The 7,789-nt window shown below is 38.1% G+C and overlaps 1 pseudogene; it reads right to left on the bottom strand.

Annotated features, from left to right (window-relative positions):
* Window positions 1-289: 289 nt before the first annotated feature.
* On the bottom strand, window positions 290-6,594 carry LOC149198332 (uncharacterized; annotated as a pseudogene).
* Between the last annotated feature and the right edge of the window lie 1,195 nt (window positions 6,595-7,789).

Here is a 7,789-nt window from a genome sequence, read left to right as displayed (position 1 = left end):
AAATGATAGGAGAATTAACATTAAAAAGGCAGATTACGAATGTACAAGATGCTACAACATGAAATTATTGGTAAATTACATACAAACAGAACTACATGAGATTATTGATTAATGACCTAAAAGGTGAATTATGAATGTACAAGATGCTACAACATGAAATGCTTGGTAAATTATGTGCATATAGTTGTCATGCTTTGTTTTGGCCTAACATATATCTTGAAGTTCCCTAACCTTTACTGAAACAAATCCTATAAACAGTTCTTAATAGCACATGAATGCAACGGTGGATTTAAAAATACGTATTTGGATTAATATACCCATAGGATCCAACCACATTTGTTGAAGATTTGGTGTAATTGTTAGAGGAATTGAAGAGCTTGGAAAGGATGGAATATGAAAGGTCATGCTTGAAATGAAAACCCAACAATATATCGTTAGCTTTGACATCACAGTGAATGATTTTTGGGATCAAGTGGTGATACAAATACTCAATCCCTTATGTTGCTCCCAAAATGATGTTGTATTTGTGTTCCCAGTCCAGTGATCCTCTCATCTCATGAAACAAACCACCCAAGCTTCCGTTGGGCATGTAATTATACATGAGAATCTTGGTTGTGTTGTTGGAATACAAACCAAGAAGTCTCACAATGTTTTTGTGCTTGATAGAGCCCAATTTCTTCACTTTTGCACCAAATGAGTCTCTGATCTATTATCCTTCCTTCTATGAAGCTTGAATCTTCTTCACTGCAAATACATATTTGTTAGACATTTTAGCCCTATAAACAACACTAGAACAACATTTTCCTATGATATTGTTGTCACCTAGACAATCAACAATATCTTCTAAAGAGAAATTAAGTTTCTGGAATAGTGTCATCTACCATGACCACCCATTTATGAATCTTCAAACTCTTGTTGAGGCATTTTATTATCTTTTATCAACACAAATATCTAGAAACAACATCATTCCTATATTACTAAACAAAATACCTATGATTATCTTAACATAAAAAACTCTAGAACTCCCTTTAGGGGACTCAACCCCTAATTGTTCAAAATAATTATCAGTCCATGAAGTACAAAGACCTGCATTTCCATATAAATTTCTTAGAGGCAATTCTATGAAAAAAATCATGTTTGGAAGATAGTTGGAGAAATTATTGTATGAAACATTTAAAGACACTTGATTTTGGTAGTTGGCCAAGAATACTCAAATTCTTAACCATCATATTGTGAGATATATCCAAGGTTGCCTGTTTTGTGAGTCTAGAAACCTTTAATGGAATGGTCGCCAAGAGATAATTCCAACTGAGATTAATTGCAATGTCCAATCCTTCTATGCTTCCAGTCTTAGAAAATAATTCCACCAATCAATTTTTTGATGCTCAAGTCTAGGTATTGTAATTTAGTGCACAACAAAATCTCTCTTGGTATCACTCCAAACAATTCGTTTCCATTCATTGCAAACTTGTCGAGTGAAATGATATTTCCCAATGTAGAGGGTATGGAACCCACGAACATATTCATTCATAAATCCAATACATGAATATTTTTCAGAAAACCAAGCGTGCTTGGTGGATTACCTGTAACTCTGTTTCCATGAAGATATAGCATCTGAAGTGCATTGCATCTTCCTATCTCTGGAAAAAGGGTTCCTGTAAACTGATTATCTACCATTTCAAGGAAGTTTTCTAGTTTCCCAACCTCTTTTTGAATTTCCCCAGTAATCTTATTGTCGCCCAGCTAAATCCTAATAAAAGCTTTGCAATTGCCGATATTGGGAGAAATAGAGCTAGTGAGATCATTTGACAGAACAATCAAGTTTGTCACATTTTTCAATTGCAATATGCTTGAAGGAATGCTTCATGTTAGCCTATTGTCAGTAAGATCTAAAGCCTAAAGTGCTTTGCAGTTACCTAAACTGGAAGGAATTATTCCATTCAAGCTGTTCTTCCAAGTAAATAAGAACATCATATTCTTCAGTTTTCCTATTTGTTGCGGCCTTAGAATTCTGTTGCCGAAACATGGGGGATAACCACCCGGTCCGGACCTTAAGACAACTCCTTTTCCGTTTAAAGTGGTGGCTTCGACTGGGGATAATGGGACCAGTTTCCCAGTGTGGGTTTTAAGATGAGAGTGGGTGGTTCATGAGCGTTTGCAATAGAATAATGATAATCTAAATGACCTATTCTATGATGCAATTCTCTAACTAACTTATTCTAATATAAACCCAGGTATTCGTATGTGGTATGCGATCTACAAAGATATATGTTTAACATGTGATAATAAAGATTGAACACAACTAAACAGAGACGATAACGTAAAAGATAATTCCTTTGACTAAATAGTTAGTCAAAGAAATTTATAAAATATATTGCATATATGATAAGTTATCTATGAAAATCACAATTTTAGCTAGGCAACATACAAAAGTGAAAGTAATGTTTCACAGAAACAATAAATCTCACATACAATTCATGAAAGTAAAGTTTTTTCACTAATTAAATGTAAACAAAATCAATCATACAAGATAATAGTACCATATGTGTGAAGTCTTGCTCATTTGACAAATGACATAAACCAACTTCTTTCTTCAAATCAAATTGTCTCCCAAGAATATAAAAGTGCATCAACAAAGGAAAGTAGTCTGATATCTAAAAGAAATGATCATGTTCCATAATTTCACCAAAGCGTTCACAAACTTACAAAAGTGCATTCTTTGCAAATGTTTTTGATAAAATTCTGGACCCTTCTCTAAATGCATGAGAAGGATATAAATGCAATTCTAACTAATGTGAAAAAATAGATTATAAATGGTATTCTGGTGTTTAAATTGTTAAACTCAGTTCTCTAGTCGATTGCTTTATCTGTCAACTGGTCACTAGTAGTCAGATAAGGAGTAATGTGTGACATCTTGTGGTAGAAATACTCCTGGTGTTTCACCAGAAAGGAATTTAATTCCAGTGCCTCTTTAATAAACTCCTCAATAGTGGGATCATCCTTGTATCTTTCCATGGATTGCTGCATTTCTTGGAGTTGCATGTTTTTGGCCGATATATTGGCTTCATGGCTTATTTTTAGGACCTCCATGTCTTGCTGCAATTGTGCAAGCTTCTCAACCGCTTGCCTATTTACGCTAGCCTTCTCTGCTTTGAGCTGTGAAATTCTCTCCTCTTTTTCCCTTAACAAAGTAGAGACTTCAGTAGCCTTGTCCATAGCGGCTGATGCGTATGCTCCCGTGAACTGTGATATTCTAGTCAAGTTCTCGGTCGGATTGAAAGGAATGTCCTTCCAAAAAACGACCATCGGCTCGTTTCTAGGTGGGAATTCTAGTGTATCTACCCTTCTCCTTTTTCTCTACCTTCTTACTACAACCTTGTGGAGAGGGCTATAGAAAACATCAAGTGGAGGTATTTCAGTTACTTTCAAAACAATTTCTAATGTGGGTAGAGCAGGGATAATTTCAGTATGCTGGGACATTGTCGCTTGTTCCTCCATAGGCTTGGATTGTTCACCGATAGGCTTGGGCTCTGTATCCTTATGAACATGCAGAGGAGTTTTACATTCCACTGTTTCTTGGGTATTTGTGGCTTTGGTAGTGCCTTGCAATCTCTGATTAAACTGATCCCACTCCTGCTCCAAATTGCTGCCTTTGACCTTTGAACTGATCTCTGTAGTTCGGGTGCTAATCACTTGTTTCTCAGCTGACTTCCTGCTGGAATCAGCTATGTTATTTGCGTCTTGGGGTTTCCCTGTGTCTAGTGTCTTCTTAGTGTTTACTTGAGAGTCTACTTGAGAACTAGGACCTCCACTATCAACAGTGACACTTGGTGTAAACTTATCTTCGAGATTTAATAGATGCATTGGGATCACCTAGAGCCTCTCATTTCTGAATTCCTGAAAGCTTTGAAATTCTTCAGGTTTTAGATTCACCTTTGCCCATTCGAATGCTTGCTCGAAGGATCCAGCTGACTGTAACAAGTCTTCAAAATAATTATCTTCATGGTTTTATGGCTTGAGCTTTACTCCAGTAGTGACAATATATGCCACTTTGTTTGGATCAAATTGCCTCTTAGGCAACGTATGAAGCCCGAGGGATTCCACATGTGCTGACTCTTTAGTAGCATGAACAAAATTTGCTAAAGCAAAAGAACCACATTTGACAGGGAAAGTGGGCCATAATGACTTCTTATCATCTTTGAGAACTTTAGTCAGGCCCTTTCCCACAGTCTAGTAGGCAATCTCTCTTGCTAATAATTTATCAGATACATATAAAGGAAGGACATGTTGATTGACTGTGCTACCAAAAACCCTAATGTAGGTAAACCATTCTTCAATGAAATATTTGCCGACAGTAAATATGTCTGTTGCAGCTTCTTGGGAAAACCTATGGGCTTTCTTATTCAAAATTATTTGATGTAGGGGCAACACAACAACACGAAATATCTTATTCAAGTGAGGTATGTAATGCGATTCCCATATTTTTTTATGACTGAGATGGATTGGGTAGGAGTCTTGTAAGGTCCATTTCCAACCCATGGTTGGAAATGTCGTGCAAAAACAGATAGCATCCATAATGTAGGCACTAAAATAGAATGGAGGGAGGTTATTTGAAGAGGAGGCTTTCTTTTGTTGATATTCGGTAATGGTGGTGGCTAGGTTATCAGATAGGATGGAGGGCCAATTCATGATATGGGAATTAACACAGGCATCAATAAGAGGAATCCATTCTATTGAAAACTTAGTATTATTGGGTAGCCCATACAATCTACATAACATAGCTGCTGCATAGTTGTAGGGGTTCACTAAAGAGGCTATAACATACATACCCGATTTGTCGTATTTGAATTTTTTGTCCAACACTCTCCAACCCTGAATTAGCTTGAAGGGGTCTGGGTTCTTCTTTGTGAAGTTAGCCACAAATGTGTTGTCATAGATATCCTGCAGGTCAGGTATGTGGTACATTTTCTTCAAGTCCTCTACTCTAAACAACCCTATGAGCTCCATTCTAGAATTCTTGAATTGCCTATCTTCAATGATAAGGTTTTCAATCACCCACCTGATCATATCCGTGTATGGGAGGATTTTAGCTCTTGCTCCTATTCTATGAAGGAAAGAACATGAAGCATCTCTGCATTGAAGTCTTGAAGGCCTTATTGAGTCAGATGTTGCTCTCATGATAGTGATTTTAGGATGTTCGTCCTCCAGCCTATTGTAAATAACTTCCCAAGTTGTTGCGCCTTTGGCAACATCACAAAATGTACCAGCAAAGATAGGAGCCATCTCTGTAAACTCGAATTCAACAATGGTATGCTTGCTCTGTTTCTCATCACCTTTCTTAGTGACATGTCTTTTGTAGCTTGCCTGAAACAGATAAGATATATCAGCGTGGACGATATCAAGTAATTAAGATTGAAAGCTTCTCTGAAATGACTTTGGATCATGAGAAAGGTTTAATGATAGACTCGATGTTAACTACCCATAACCTAGAAAATGATTATCCTTCCCGAGGCAGCTAAATATTTATTAACCTGTTAATTCATTTGTTTTGGTATTTAAAACGTAATTATTTCACACGTTTTACCACTCTCAACCACATGTTGCAATCTTTAAAGGGATATAGTATAGTTCTACCAGATGCATCAAGCGAAATGTGATTGCGGATATCACAATATCACATTTCGCAAATTGCTAACGGACATTCTAATGGCACAGTTAAATTTCTTGTGAAGTTTGCGAAGTGTGAAATGACGAGGTGTTATTTATTGGGTTATCGTAGCAGGAGACCTAATCGCAGATCACAATTTTTTAAAGGCGTTTTAAGATAGTCATGTGAAAAAGTGTGATTTGCGATTTGCGATGTGGATTTCATCCCTAATTCATTTTTCAAGGTTTTGCTAGGTATTTTCTTAGAGTTAGGTATTATTATCCTAAGCCTAAAAATTTAAAAGGGTCCCCATTTATAATTCTAACCTTAGGTATTGTTCTTTATAAATTGGGGGGGGGGGGGGGGGGGGCTTGTTTCATAGTATGACACTATTGTATCAGGTATTTCTTGAGATATCTAGTTGCTATTAAGTTGGATTTGAGAAAGACTATTAACAAGGGAAGAAGGTATTGAAATAGAAACATTGTTAACATTGAATTGAAGCTCAGCCAGATTCTTAAAGTAGCCTATTTTGTGAGGAATGCTTCTAAACAAAGTGTTCAGTGATAGGTCTATCACCTCCAAGCTTGTATAGTTGTCAACCTCTGATGGTATACTTCCTACCAAATTATTTTTCCATAAAATAACCTTTTCAATCTTTTGCAACCTACTGAGCTCCTTTGGTGGATAACTTGACAGGTTATTTCCATAGAGATATAGAGATATAGATATAGAATTGACTATATACTAATTACTAAATTGTTTCCTAGGTTTTCCTGGAGCAGATTAGGAAGATAACAGGACCACAAAGAATTACCCTGTATGGTTGTAACACATTCCTCCCACATCTACCCAAGTAAGCGACTAACCGGGGTAAACTTGTAATGGAACACATCACACAGACTTGCCACATTAGCAATAGGACTCCAAGAATCCATCCCAACCATTAAGGTAACCAACCCCTAAGTCCCACTGAATGTTTAATGCATCAAACCCATGGCCTTGGTAATGGTGTAAAGACCATATTGGAGTGGTCTGAGTTTCCGATAGGCTCTGGTAAGGCATTCCTTTTGCAAATGCAACCAGACTTTGTCACCCACCTAAACCTTGTGTGGCACTTGATGTTGATCATGTCGCTACTTGTACTTGGCATTTGATTTCTCCAGAATGTCATGGATCTGCTCGCGAATATGTTGGATGTGCTCAATGAAGTTGTTTTTCTTATCTGTTTTGGACTGGACATGAGCCGAATTTGTGTGAGTAGCTGCAAATGGCATGGCCACATTAATGGGACATAGTGGCTAGAATCCCAAGCCCACCTGAAAAGGGTTGTGGCCAGTCGAGCTATGGAGAGCCCAGTTGTAGCTGTGTTGAACATAGGGGAGGCTCTTGTCCCATGTGCATGGATGGTTTGAGTTGTACATGCATAGAATGTGTGCGATCATCCTATTGACAACCTCTATCAGACCATCAGTTTGAGGATGGAAGGCTGTGGACTTAGTGAGTTTGGTGTCCAGCATCGACTAGAGACTAGACCAAGATGTACTAAGGAACCTGTTGTCCTGATCTGAGATGATAGACTATGGGATCCCAAAGTGTACCCACACTCGTTCAAAGAAGAGTTTAGTAGTGTCTTCTACTGTGATATTCTTCTTGCAGGCCGCCATAATGGCCATCTTTGAGAACCTGTCGACAACCACAAAAACACAGTCATTTCCATGCCTAGTGGAAGGATGGCCTAGCATGTAATCCATGGATATGGATTCCCAAGGTCGACTAGGGGTAGATAGCAGGGTATAGAGGCCTTTCTTCTTGACGGTCGGTTTGGCAATGGCATAGGTAGTGCATGATCTGATGTACTTCTCGACATCCTGTCGAAGATTTTACCAATAGAAATACTTTTGCAGTACTTCCACCATTTTCTCGACCCTGAAATGCCCAGCAGCTCGACTGTAGTGTGATTCCAAAATCATCTTGGCATGCTCGCTTGAAGGAATACAAAGGTGACCCCGGTGGCATAAGAGGGCATCCTGGAGGTGAAAATCTGGAACATGCTGACCCTCCAAGAGAGTCTGGTATGTGTGGCCGAATTCTGGGTCACTTTTGTAGAGAAGTGGCCAATCAGAAGTCTTGTGCTCACAA

Source organism: Pinus tabuliformis, chromosome 2_2 (assembly GCF_031772625.1).
Source record: "Pinus tabuliformis cultivar Carrire ecotype Pingquan chromosome 2_2, CPIR1, whole genome shotgun sequence".
Lineage (NCBI taxonomy): Eukaryota > Viridiplantae > Streptophyta > Pinopsida > Pinales > Pinaceae > Pinus > Pinus tabuliformis.
Note: the sequence above shows the minus strand (reverse complement) of the source record. Positions and strands in the feature narration are given on the sequence as shown.